At 47.4% G+C, this 13,592-nt stretch overlaps 1 protein-coding gene across 1 annotated transcript in view; it reads left to right on the top strand.

The window, feature by feature from the left end:
* The window catches only part of RBM20 (RNA binding motif protein 20), a gene marked incomplete at its 5' end in the record, with an annotated part of 189,132 nt that overhangs the window by 81,480 nt on the left and 94,060 nt on the right, over nt 1–13,592 (top strand). The window lies entirely within an intron of this gene.

Raw genomic sequence — 13,592 nt, 5'->3', positions numbered from 1 at the left:
GCAACCTCTTTTATGACCCCTGGGGATGTCGTCTGTGGTTTCTGTTTAGCCCGAGACATACTGGCCTTGCTCTGGCTGCCCATTTCCCACACTTTGGTGAGTCAGCACTTCCTGGCTGCCTCTGACATGCCTGTGACTTTGCAGAATGCCCCAGAACTACTCGCTCGGCTACGTTGACCCTCACTTTAGAGATTATCGCCTATAACGCAGGTAATGGACATATTTTATCCCCAGCGATCTGGTTTGCTCTTAGGGAGCACTTTCTCAGAAGGATGGTCTCGCCTGTGAGTGACCGGCTAATCAGCTTGTGTGAGTGTGTTGTTTAACCAGGCTTGTCTTTGTCTTGACTTTTTCAGTGTACCTGGGAACCTCTGCTAAACCACATTCACTAGAATCATCCCTTCTCTTTTTTCTTAAAAATAAAATCAACCCCTCCTTCTGTTAAACGAGGAGGTCATTTTCATTGTTCACTGAAGGTCTACATTCTGTCTCGAACCACTGATCGTTGGGCAAAAAAACCTGAAAGAAGCATGCTTATTCAAAAATATTTTCTTGATCGATTTGGTTGTTGTAATGTCATCGAGTGTGATGAGAGGGTCTCGTTTGTGCCCTGCGGGAATGACTCCAGGAGCGAGTCAGAGAAATGGGTTTGTACTTCCTTTGCTGCTGATCCACTCGCAGGATGCTGAGTAAAAGGATGTTGAAATTGTGGGAGAGGAAAAGAAATGGAGAAGAGACCTGGACAAGTAAAATTAGGGTCACCCATATTGCCTTGTCAGCATAGAAATGAACTCATGAGTTGGCTTCTGGAGCTCCTGCTCATTTGTGACTTTTAAATCATTTACTTTCAGATAATAGTTTTGAGGATTCGTTGACCTACAGATGTTATTGGAAATGAATTTCTCTGTTCAGTCTCTTTCCCCCATTAACACTAGATTTGTATCTGCTTCTAATTTCATGTTTGGGCCTAACTTATTAAATCCTGGGGGTGAACTCATTGTCTACTATAAGCCAAGATGTTAAAATTTTGGTATAGACCCTATATAAAAATACCCTCATATTCCCATTTCAAGAAGGTCCTTAACATACCTAGACCATAGCCCAATCCACTGAGATGAATAATTTTAATCTTTTTTTTTAAAAGAATAGTTTATTGATTTTGAGAGAGAGAGAGAAGGAGGGGGAGAGAGAGTGAGAGAGAAAGAGTGGCATCGATGTGAGAGGGAAACATTGATTGGCTGCCTCCTGCATGCCAGGTATAGAGCCTGAAACCCAGGCATGTGCCCTTGACCAGGAACCGATCCTGCAACCTCCTGGTGCATGGATGTCGACCAACCCACTGATCCACACCAGCCAGGGCAGCTATTCTTAATCTGAATGGTGGATATTTTCTTATTTGTAAAATAGGGTTGCTGAGAGGATGGGGTGAGGCTGTGCATGTGCCTGGTACACCTCTCCAGGAGCCCGATCACCATCACACCACAGTGACACTGGGCTACCCAAGTTCACATGCCGGACCTCAATAAGCTTCACAGTGGGTGGACTTTACTGACGAGAAAGCGGAGAGGGCATTCTGCCCAGCGGCTGAGCCAGGGCTTTAACACGTTAAGCCCCCAGTCAGTCACCGGTGACTGACACTATCCTTTCCGACCGGAAGACAAAACAGGCTGGGCGCTTAACATGGTCACCTGAGCCCCTCTGTTTTTTTTTTAAATTTTTTTTATTAAGGTATTATATGTGTACATATCTTACCAGCCCCTCTGTTTTTAAGGCACGATTTTAACTAGTCCCTGGAGAAATGTATATTTAAGGAATATTGTAATAACGTCACGATATCTGAGGCCAGAAAAGAGGAAAAACAATAATGATACCTGAAGCCAGGCGGGAGAGTGGTTGGAATTTTTCACAGGCTGGCCAAACATATAAAAGATTAATTATATATTGGGGGGGGGGTTGGGAGTGGTCTAATCGTGTCATATCCTTCCAGCCCCTGCTCAGAGCTGACCTGCTCTTGGAGTCACTCCCAAATAACCCAAACAGTGACACTGGCTCAAGCCTTTGTTTTGATGTCTTCTCACAAGCTGTATATTAGTATATGCTATTATTTGGCTCATATTGATTTGGGCAAAAGTTAAGTTTCTGTCTTCTATATGTATATTTTTTATGGTAAATAACTAAAAGAAATGTGCTCTTTGAAAAGATTGCACGCAGTTGATAAAAACGCAAATGATTCAAAGGTGTATGTCATAATAAGCGAGTCTCCTTTCTTCCTGAGACGTTCTTCACTTTACTTGCTTCCCCTCATTAGTTTCTTGGGTCTCTTTCCAGAGATATTCTCTGCTTAGGTAAACATGTATCTTTTTTTATGCAAAAGTAGCATAGGTATACCAGTACTGTGTAGCTGCACTTAATATTTGTTCGTAGTGTATCTCAGAAAAGATTATTGCCTGTCATATAAAACCACCATGTGCTTTTGGTTTGTTTGAATAGAATTCCACTGTGTGAATTCCGGTCATTTATTTGCCCAGTCCCAGTGGATCAAGGTTGTTGCTAATAAATTTGCCATTTCCGACAGTGCTGCAGTGAACATCCTTGGTCATGCATATTTGTGTGCGTGTGAGTCCATGGGAAAGATATGTTTTTAGTAGCAGGACTAGAGGCCCAGTGCACGAAATTTATGCACGGGGAGTGGGGTCCCCTCAGCCCAGCCTGCACCTTCTCCCATCTGGGACCCTTTGGGGGATGTCCAACTGCTGGTTTAGGCCTGATCCCGGGGATCGGGCCTAAACTGGCAGTCAGACATCCCTCTCACAATCCAGGACTGCTGGCTCCTAACTGCTCACCTGCCTGCCTGCCTGATTGCCCCTAGCTGCCCCCCCTGCCAGCCTGATCACCCCTAACTGCCTCTGCCTGCCAGTCTGGTTGCCCCTAACTGCCTCCCTGCCAGCCTGGTTGCCCCCAACTGCCCCCCCCCCGCCAGCCTGTTTGCCCCTCACTGCACCCCTGCCAGCCTGGTTGTCCCTTACTGCCCCTCCTGCTAGCCTGGTTGCCCCCAACTGCCCCCCTGCTGGCCTGGTCACCCCTCACTGCCCACCCCCCCCCCCCCGCCTGCCGGCCTGGTTGCCCCATGCAGCCTGCTATTCAGTTGTTTGGTCGTCCCTCACTGCCCCCCATGCCTGCCTTGTTGCCCCACGCAGGCTGCTGTTCGGTCACTACTGTGAGGGCATCCTGACCAATTTGCATATTACCTTTTTATTAGTATAGATAGCTGTATGTCTTTTTTTTCTTTTTAATATGAATACCATCCAGTGTATGAGAGTGCCCTGCCAGTCGGCCATCAGCTCTCCTCAACACCTGCCACTGCCCATAGAATTCAGGACACTGTCCTGCATACAAAAGGCAGGTAAGCAAAGTTGCTAATTGATACACAGCTTCGCAGGAGTTTGGGGTACTGGCCTAGGATTGCCAATTTCATGGCTCGAGCCTTCAGCCCAAGGGGTGGAAGGCTAAGGAATTTAACCACAGCTTAGGCTAGGAAGAAACACTGTTCCCCATGCTTTGTCCTGACAGCACATTACCGGGCAAAGCTGCCCCTTTCCTGTGCCAGCCGGTCTGCCTCGGAGAGCACAAACGCATCTGCACAGAACATTCACACTTTCAGGCCCGGAGAGGGTGAAACTCAATCTTTTGGCAGCAAATCCGAAATAACATGCACGTGGGATTGTAAAGTCACATCTCTGCAACCAGAGAGCTTGGGAAGAAGTTGCTTAAAGCAAGAAAATCACAATGTGGTATTTACGAAAATTAAAGAGGTCGAAGCCCGCCTTCCCAAATGATATTCTCTGTCACGTGCTTACTTGTCTACAAGGCTCTTTGCATGAAATATACCCGTTTGCCCTGAGTTCCACTACTTGCTCCCTTCCCCCAAGCACACACTGTATATGTTTGTCAGCACATTTGCAGCTCTATAGAACAAGATGTTCTGTTTTACTTTTTGCTTTACATTTCACATTTTTGGATTAGGTCATGCAACAACAATGCTATTTATATTTGCTGTTTCTTGGGAGAGCAAGTTTAAACACGTATCTTTATCTAAAAAGAAAGGAAGAAAGAAAGGAAGAAGGAAAGGAAGAAAGAAAGAAAGAAAGAAAGAAAGAAAGAAAGAAAGAAAGAAAGAAAGAAAGAAAGAAAGAAAAGAAAGGAAGGAAGGAAGGAAGGAAGAAAAAGAAAGGAAGGAAGGAAGGAAGGAAGGAAGGAAGGAAGGAAGGAAGGGAGGGAGGGAGGGAGGGAGGGAGGAAGGAAGGAAGGGAAAGAAAGAGAGAAGGAGAGAGAAAGGAAGAGCCACCCCAGACGACAGACACAGAGGGAAGGGACGTGGTGGTGGCGAGTCCCCATGCTGCCGGGAGCACGGGCCGCCCCAGCCGCGTGGGAGGCTGTGCGCTGGAATCCGGGCCTGTTGAGGTCCAGCACCGTCTCATGGGGGAATTGTCTTTCCCTTTTCGTAAGCTTTTTACTGAAGTATAACTCACCTCTAGAAATAATAAGTGAGCAGCTTGGTGAATTTTCGCGCTGTGAGTACATCCTAAAAGCCTGCCCCCAGATCAAACACAGAACCCTCTCTTCTCCCCCAGGGTCATTAGAATGTTTACCATTCGGACCACGGGTTAGTTTGCCTGATTTGGGGTTTCACACACTTGGAATTACACGGTGTGTTCTCCTTTGAGATTTTCATTTGCTCAGTGTTATGTTTGTGCAATTCTTCCATGTTATAGCAAGGAATGGTGCTCTGTTAATCTTCACTGCTGTATAGTATTCCATTAAATGAAAAAAAATATCAATCTATCTATTTTACTGTTCATGGGTATTTTAGTTTCTAGCTCTTACAAATGATGCTGTCAGAACATTTTTGTACAAGTCTGTTGGAAAGCATATATACATATTTCTGTTAGGTGTACACCTTGGGGAAGAATTGCTGGATCATTGGATTGACTTACCAGGGGCCAGATCCCACTTATCAATAGATTCTCTGTGGTCATTCATGCATTCATTCATTCATGTGCCAGGCACTGTGCAAGACATAGCAAGGGATATGGTAACGAGCAGAAAAGATGTCGCATCTGCGCTCGGGCAATGTTCATTGAGCAAACACCTAGATGAGGTAGTGTAATTGCAGGTAAGTGTTAAAAAGGAACAAAGCAGGGTTTTAGGAGAAAGTCTGACGTGGGAAGTGGATCTGAACCTGAGATGGAGTGGTGTAAGGGAGGCTTCCCTGAAGAAGAGGCACAAGCTGAGGTCTGAAGGATGCAGAGGAGTAAGCCAGGGGATAGAGCGGGAAGAGCTTTCCATGCAGTAGAAGAGAGCACATGTCTAGAGCTGAAGGTGCCACTGGCCAGGACTGGGGGAGGGGAGAGTAGTGAGTCTGAGATTGGGAGGGAGTTGCAGCCCTTAGTGTTTTCCCTGAACACGGAGAAGACATCGAGGTGTTTCAGGATGCGGTCCCATGACCCTGTAGGAGCCGTGAGGACCTCCCCTTTTCTTCTTCTGTTAGTTCATTCTCCTTTGAAACAAGCTGAGGGTGGGCTGGCAGTGCTGAGTGCAAGAGGGAAAGCTCTCAGAAGGGACCGTCAGCCAGTGGACGACCCCTCTTGGGCCAGTCTCGTCTGGACTGGGCCTTGGCTTCTGGCTATTTTAGGTCTTTGTGGGTTTTGTGTGTGACCCTGTGGACAAAATCAAGACATCTTCTGTGATTCTTCTGTCTCTCACACGTCCTGTTGGTTTCTGTGTGTGTTTTATTTTGGCAACTTCCCAATAAAAGAGGCAACCGACTTCCCACCTGAAACCCTCGTTGCACCTGGAAAGCTCTTTATAGATCTCCCCTTAATAAATCCCTTCAACCTTACCTGGCCCACAACCAGCACCTGCAGCACTCCTGCCAAAGCGAGGCCCCAGCATTCCTAGAGTTGACCTTCTGCCTTCCTTCATGATGTCCCCCTTGCATAGAAAGAACCCTCGTTTATCCCTTTAACCTGTTATTCAAGTCCCAGGTCAGCTCACCTCCACAGGAAGCCTTCCCTTATTACCCCCACTTGCTTTTAGTTGCCCGTTTCCTATTTCTAACAACTACTATTGTTCCTGGGGACGGGAGCAAAGTGGGGCATTTCTTTGGATGGGTGGGTCCCTAAATTTCCTAGAGAAGGTTTTGAAAAGAATCTATGTAATATTTTAACATAAATTGATTTTTGATTCATGAAAGAAACCTTTGTAATAGAGCCTGTAGGAATTAACGCCAGGCAGATGTTCTTGTCTAGTGATTCTCAGTGGGAGTGGATGGGTTTCATGTGTGGGGGATACTCGGAGATGGAGGTGGAGGGTGTAGGATATGAAAAGGTGCCCATAGGAAAGTTAAAATTACATCCATCTATGAGATACTACTACACACCCACCACAATTACTAACATTTTTAAAGACAGATAATACAAAGTTGGTAAGACTGTGGAGAAATTGGAACAATCATTCACTGTTGGTGGGAATGTAAAATGGTACAGCCACTTTGGAAAACAGTCTGGCAGTTCCTCCAAAAGTTTCAAAAAGATCACCATATGGCCCAGCAATTCCACTCCTAGGTGTATCCCAAGAGAAATGAAAACATCTGTCTACACAAAGACTCGTACATGAGTGCTCATAGCAGCATTATTCATAATAGCCGCACAGTGGAAACAGTTCAAACGTACATCAGCTGATGAATGTGTAAACTCAAGGTAGTCTATCCATACAATGGAATATTGCTTGGCTGTGAAAAGGAATGAAGTTCTCATACATGCTACTGGAACCCTCATACTCTGCTTGTGGAAAGCTAAAATGGTACATCCACTTTGGGACACAGGCAATGTCTACTAAAGTTAAGTATATGTCTCCCCTATGACCATACCTGTCTATTGCCGCTTGTATATTAGGAGCAGTGAGTACATGCATACACAAAGGCATGTGTGAGAATGTTCATAGCAGCTTTATTTATAATAGTTATGAACTAGAAGCAACTCTGGTTGTTTCCATCAATGGGCAAATGGATAAAGTAATTGTCCCATATTTATACAATGGAATACCACTCAGAAATTTAATAGAAGTGCTGGCACACATTCAGCATGAATGAATGTCACAGATATGTTGAGTGAAAGAAGCCAGACACCAAAGAATATGTATGATATAATTCCACAATATGAAGTTCAAAATTAGGCAAAACTAAGACTGGATATCTGAGAGATGTTTACCTTGTGAAGGAGGAAGGTATGTGAGAGAACCTTTTGAGGTTCTAGAAATACTAGAGGCCTGGTGCACGAAATTCATGCACGGGGGTGTGTCCCTCAGCCCAGCCTGCACCCTCTCCAATCTGGGACCCCTCGAGGGCAGTCGGACATCCCTCTCACAATCCAGGACTGCTGGCTCCCAACTGCTCGCCTGCCTGCCTTCCTGATTGCCCCTAACCACTTCTGCCTGCCAGCCTGATCATCCCCTAACCACTCTCCTGCCAGCCTGATTGATGCCTAACTGCTCCCCTGCCAGCCTGATTGCCCCTAACTGCCCTCCCTTGCAGGCCTGGTCACCCCTAATTGCCCTTCCCTGCAGGCCTGGTCCCCCCCAACTGCCCTTCCCTGCAGGCTCGATCGCCCCCAACTGCCCTCCCTTGCAGGTCTGGTCCCTCCCAACTGTCCTCCCCTGCTGGCCTGATCGCCCACAACTGCCCTCCCTTGTAGGCCTGGTCCCTCTCAACTGCCCTCTCCTGCTGGCCTGATCGCCCACAACTGCCCTCCCTTGCAGGCCTGGTCCCTCTCAACTGCCCTCCCCTGCTGGCCATCTTGTGGTGGCCATCTTGTGTCCACATGGGGGCAGGATCTTTGACCACATGGGGACAGCCATCTTGTGTGTTGGAGTTATGGTAAATTTGCATATTACTCTTTTATTAGATAGGATAGAGGCCTGGTGCATGGGTGGGGGCCAGCTGGTTTGCCCTGAAGGGTGTCCTGGATCAGGGTGGGGGTTCCCTTGGGGCATGGGGTGGCCTGGGCGAGGGGCCTGTGGTGGTTTGCAGGCCGGCCACGCCCCCTGGTGACCCAAGTGGAGGCCCTGGTATCTGGGATTTATTTATCTTCTATAATTGAAACTTTGTAGCCTTGAGTGGAGCCAAGCCTCCTACTTGCTCTGTGGCTGCAGCCATTTTTGTTGGGATTTACTTACCTTCTATCATTGAAACTTTGTAGCCTTTAGTGGATGCCTGGGCCTGCCAGGGTGTGCAGAAAGCTTGGCTTCCTCCATTGCCAGGGAAACCCAAGCCTCCTGCTCGCTCCATGGCTGCAGCCATCTTGGTTGGGTTAATTTGCATACGCGCTCCTGATTGGCTTGTGGGCATGGCTTGTGGGTGTAGCGGAGTGATGGCTAATTTGCATATTACTCTTTTATTAGATAAGATTCTCTATATCCTGATTGGGGTAGTAGTTAGATGGGTGTATGTGTATGTTAACAAGACTAATGCCCTTTATTGTACATTTATTATTTCACAATATAAACTAATTAAAATTATTTATTTAAAAATTTAAATTATTTAAAATTAATTTAAAATATATGGCCAGTGTGGCTGAGTTGATTGAGCATCATCCCATGCACCACAGGGTCAGCGTTTCGATTCCCAGTCGGGGCACATGCCTGGGTTGCAGGCTCAAAGGAGGAGTGCAGGAGGCAGCCCATTGGTGTTTCTCTCTCCTTCCATCTCTCTTCCTTTCTCTGAAATCAATAAGAACATATTTTTAAAAATTTCCCCCCCTAAAATTTAATTAAACTAAAAAATTTAAATCAATCTTAAACTTGCCTTGGTTTTCAAACACTTGGTAAGCTCCTTGAGTCAGAGACTCCGGTTTATTCATATCTCAGGGCAACTCCCAAACTGATAGAAGGCCCAGCTCCTCAGCTGGGCTTTTTGTTCAGGTCAACAGCAACCTTATGGGGCCAGGGAGCTTGCCTAGTTTCAGCAGGACCAATGCAATCTGTCTGGTCTTCTCCCAGAGGAAATTCAGTAAATGGTGCCACGGGTTCTTCAGACACAGTGTCCCCAAAGGGAATCTGGCTGAGGAGCTCTGTGAGACGTGGGCAGTCCCATTGCTCATGGGGACACACAGACCTGTGATGCGAGCCCCGATTGGTGGCACCGAATGAGAAGAGCCCATTAAGCTGCAGAATTAGTAGGCGGTGTTTGAGATGTTCTGCAATGTCTCAGAACCCTTCCGGGGGCTGACCCGTAACTGAAAAAGGTGTGGGGAGGTGCCAGTGTCTTTCCAGGAGGTCACTGCTGCAGGTGGCATCTCTGGCTGGACATGGGAAATCAGATGGATGTCCTGCTGAATGTTGAGTGTGGCCTGGGCTCGTGAGGACCGAGGGGAGCCTGCACGTGTCCGAGTTACGCGGCGTCTACCTGGCTGCTTTAGTCCAGCTGCGGGCTCTTGAAATCTTGCCTTTTTGTAGGAAGAGTTTTGACTATGAAAACTGAAGAATTTGTGCAGTGGGAGGGTGTTTGTTAACAAACATCTCCCGGGTGCCTTCTCTGTGCCAGCATCTGCCGGGCACTGCCCTAGATATGGGGCATCGGTAGTGAACAGGACAGACTCCATCCCCAACCTCATGATGCTGCGCTCACCTAGACTCCTCGCAGAGCAGGGTTGTTCTCTTGCGTTGCCTGATATCGCAGACAATCTTACATTGGAGAAGTGCTTATGTGGAGGCACAAGGAAGAAAGAAAGTAGGGAAGAAAGCAAGCCTTCTAGACAGAACTGGATTTGAGGGCTGATCTGGTGGAGGCAGAGTGGAGCTTAAGGGAGCTTCAGCATCAGTTTGAATCCCAGCCTGGGCCTTCCTGTGGGGATAGCTTTGGGCAACTTGATCTGTAAAACTTTGCTCTGTAAAATGTAAAATGATCGCCAACGCAGGATTGTTGCAAAGACTGAACTGCGAGGGGTTAGGCCCAGCCCCTGGCCTGGGTGCGGTGGCTCCCAAACACCCCATGCAGCCTTGGCCAGCGGCCCCGCCTGCTCTGTTCGCAGCCCCAGCTGTGCCGTCTCCCTCTTGCTCTCTGCCCCAGAGGCCAGACCTGCTGCAGCCTCCCTGATCCTCAGCAATGCAGACTTGTCTGGGAACTCGGATGCTCTGGCAGCTTGGCATTTCTGGCCAACTGCTGAGCTGAGACAGGTTCCTTGTCAAGGCCAAGGCCAAGGCCAAGGAAGGAAATCTGGTCGGAGGCCCCAGGGCCGCTCACCCCAGAGCCCTAGAAAGAAGGCTGTTTAGGATTTTATAAAAATCTCTGGCTTGGGTGTGTGTTTGATGGCCTTGACTGTGGATTGGGGTGGAGCAATGTTGACCTTGGAAGGTCAGGATGCTCCTGTTTCTGATGGGTTGTGTAGGGTAGGTCCCTAGGCTTGTGTGGTGGAAAGAAAGCTAATTTTTTTTTTTTTTTTTGAGGTTGGGTGTTTTTGAACCAGCCAAACTCGAATGGTCTGGGCAGACCTGGACCCCCGAGTTAGTGCCAGCTGGATGTGAGTGTTCCATGGGCGAGGGTGGGGCCTGGAAAGAGAAGTTTGACCAAGGTCCAGATGGAGAGGAAGACTACAGGGGAGTGAGAGGGGCCCGGTGTGGGGAGCTCTTTCTGCAGAGCTAAGCTAAGGATCTACCTCAGGGGTAGAACCCCACTTCCTTCCTGCCCTACCACACCTTCCTCCCCAAGGGGCTCTATGGGGTGTGTGTATGTGGGATACTGTGTGGGCACCTTGACCTACCCGGGTAGTGGACTGGGGATTTTTTACCTTCATCACTCTCCTTACTCAGGAGGATGGCAGCAGATGTAACATTATTTGTGTGAAAGCATGTGAACACATTTCCTCCAGGGGGCAGTGTTCCCATGCATAGGACAGCCAGTTAGCTCTGCTGAGTTCCGAGAAAGGGTGCCGAAGCCAGCGGGCTCCAGCTTGGGAGAGACAGCCTCAGCAACCCCGGGTTGGGAGCTTCTGCCCAGGGTGCCATGGCTCTCATCATCTGGGATTCAGGTCCTCTCTACCTTACTGTCTGCATTCATCTTTTCTGATTCTGTGGTATCATCTGGGCTTTCCTTAACTCTAGACCAAGATGGCAGCCCTCATCTCTGCTTCCCCCTGTAGCTCCCTACACTCTCTCCAGCTTGCCTTGCTTCCCAGCATCTCCCATCCCCATCAGCACAGTCTTTGTTCTTGCTTCCATGCCAGTTTTCATCTGAGACCTTTCCATCTCTCCCCCGACCAGAGTCCTCAGATGAAAAACACGCATATTTTAAAGGATATTTTACAACTAAAATATATTTGACATGTTAATTTGACGCATTTCTATGTTGTAATATGATTGCCATTGTAGCGATAATTAGCACCTCTATCCCGTCACATAATTAGTTTTTCTTTTTAATGGTTGGAATCATGTAGTTCTGTCCTCTTAGCATGTTTGATGATTATAATACATTATTGTTGTCTGTATTCATTGTATTGTACATGAAATTTCTAGAACTTGTTTTAAGTTTGTACCTTTAAACAACCTCTGTCCTGTCCCCCAACCCTCATTCCCTGGTAACCACCATTTTACTCTCTGTTTTTACAAGTTTGGCTTTTTTTAGAGCCCACATGTAAGTGATAGCATACAGTACCTGTCTTTCTCTGTCGGATTTATGTCACTTAGCACAATGTGCTCAAGGTCCACCCCTTCGTTCTCATGGCTGAATAGTGTTCCAGTAGAGGCCTGATGCACAAAATTTGTGCAGGAGTAGGCCTTCGTAGCCCCGGCTTCATCCAGAAGGTCTTCCGGACGGTTGTTCGGCTGTTTGGCCATTTGGTCGATTTGCATATTACGCTTTTATTATTATACATACACATCTTCCTTACCCATTCATCTGTGGACAGGCACTTTGATTGTTTCCTATCTTGGTTATTGTGAATAACCAGTGAACATGGAATTGAAAAGCCTTTTTTTTCTATTTTGTTTTCATTTCCTCTGAGTATATATGCAGAAGCAGGATTGCTGGATCATATAGCACACATATTTAAGATACCTTAGGGTGGACACAGATCAGAGAAGCTGACTACAGAGGTACCACAGAAAGCACAAATAACAAGGAGATCCCAGTCTCTGGCTCTCTCAATTTCCCCAGCTTCAGATGTGGGGATCCAGGGACTATAGCTGTTTCCATGTTATGTCCTCTGGCACCAAAAACTTCACGTGTCTGCATTTGAACTCATCCTCTTCTTGTTGCCTCTCCTTCTGTTCCACAAGACTCTGCCATCTACTCAGAAAGCCAGAGACCCACCAGTCATCTGGGCTCCTTCCTTTCCTTCACCTCTGCCTCCACCCCCATGTCCAGTTACCACCAAATTCTGCCAGCTTTCAGTCTTAACTTTTCTGTGACTCGATCTCAGCAGGATTGCCCCGCCCAGCTTTCTGTCATTGGCTAACTCTAAGGCAGGCTGAAATGGTTTTCAGTTCCCTGTAGCTATGTAGGTGCTGTTCCCTGTGCGTGCAGCCCCTCACCCTCAGACTCCACCTCGTACTTGTCCTGCTCTTTCACCTCAGCTCAGACCTCACCTCCTCTAGGGAGCCCTCCTGGATTAAAGTTGCAGGTTTCCCCTTCTCTCCCCAGGATTGTCTGGTGGTGCCCTCTTCCAGGCTCCTGCTCCTCTAGAATGCCCACTTCCTACCTGTTTTGGGAATGGTCATTTTACGTACCTGCCTCCCCGGCCCAGTTGTACAGTCCTACTCAGGGTTGTTACTCATCCCACCTGTTCAAGATGAGGTGTTCTTTTCACATCCCAGAGGAATCTGGGAATATCTCAAATGGGGTGAGGGGAAGAGCCAGGGAGGTTTTCCAAGAGAGGGAGAAGGTACAGAGGGAAGGAAGAAATAAATATTCAGTCCTTAAAAAAGTAGAAGCAAAAATCTGAGTAGAGAAAAGTCTTTGCCCAGAGATTTGGGGGTGAGAATGTTGAGAAGAGGAAGAAGAAAACGAGAACAGGTAGCCTAAGAGACTCACGATGCTCAAAGAAACTACAGAAGGGTGACATGATGGCTTCAGAGAAGCAGGAAGAAGCAGAAGCAACATACAAGGAGTTAAAGTAAATAATGCTCCAGTCTGTTATTGCCCTTGTCTTGCTGATCTTGTATTAGGAGAGTCTTAATCTCCTCTGGAGAGCGCTGTGGTATTTGTTACAGCTCTGAGCTTATCCAGACAGCTGGATAATTCGGCTGGCCGAATCCTCAAGCCACTCACAACTGGTGTTGGACTTAGAGCCTTGGGTATCCGCAAATTCCAGCTCATTCCAAATGACTCTAGAAGTGGGTTATATGTGGAAATTTCCCTTTTCCAAATGATTGAGGTCTGTTATGTTCTAGCTAGATCACTGGTTCTCAGACTTAGCTGGCATCAGACTCCCTAGAGGGCATCTTGGAGCACAGATTGCTGGGCTCACCCTGGAGTTTCTGACTTATTAAGCCTGGGCCGGAGCCCCAGAGGTTTCAGCTCTAACAAGTTGACAGTGATGCTG

This window comes from Plecotus auritus (genome assembly GCF_963455305.1).
Source record: "Plecotus auritus genome assembly, chromosome: 9".
NCBI lineage: Eukaryota > Metazoa > Chordata > Mammalia > Chiroptera > Vespertilionidae > Plecotus > Plecotus auritus.
This window is presented reverse-complemented; position numbering and strand designations above follow the sequence as displayed.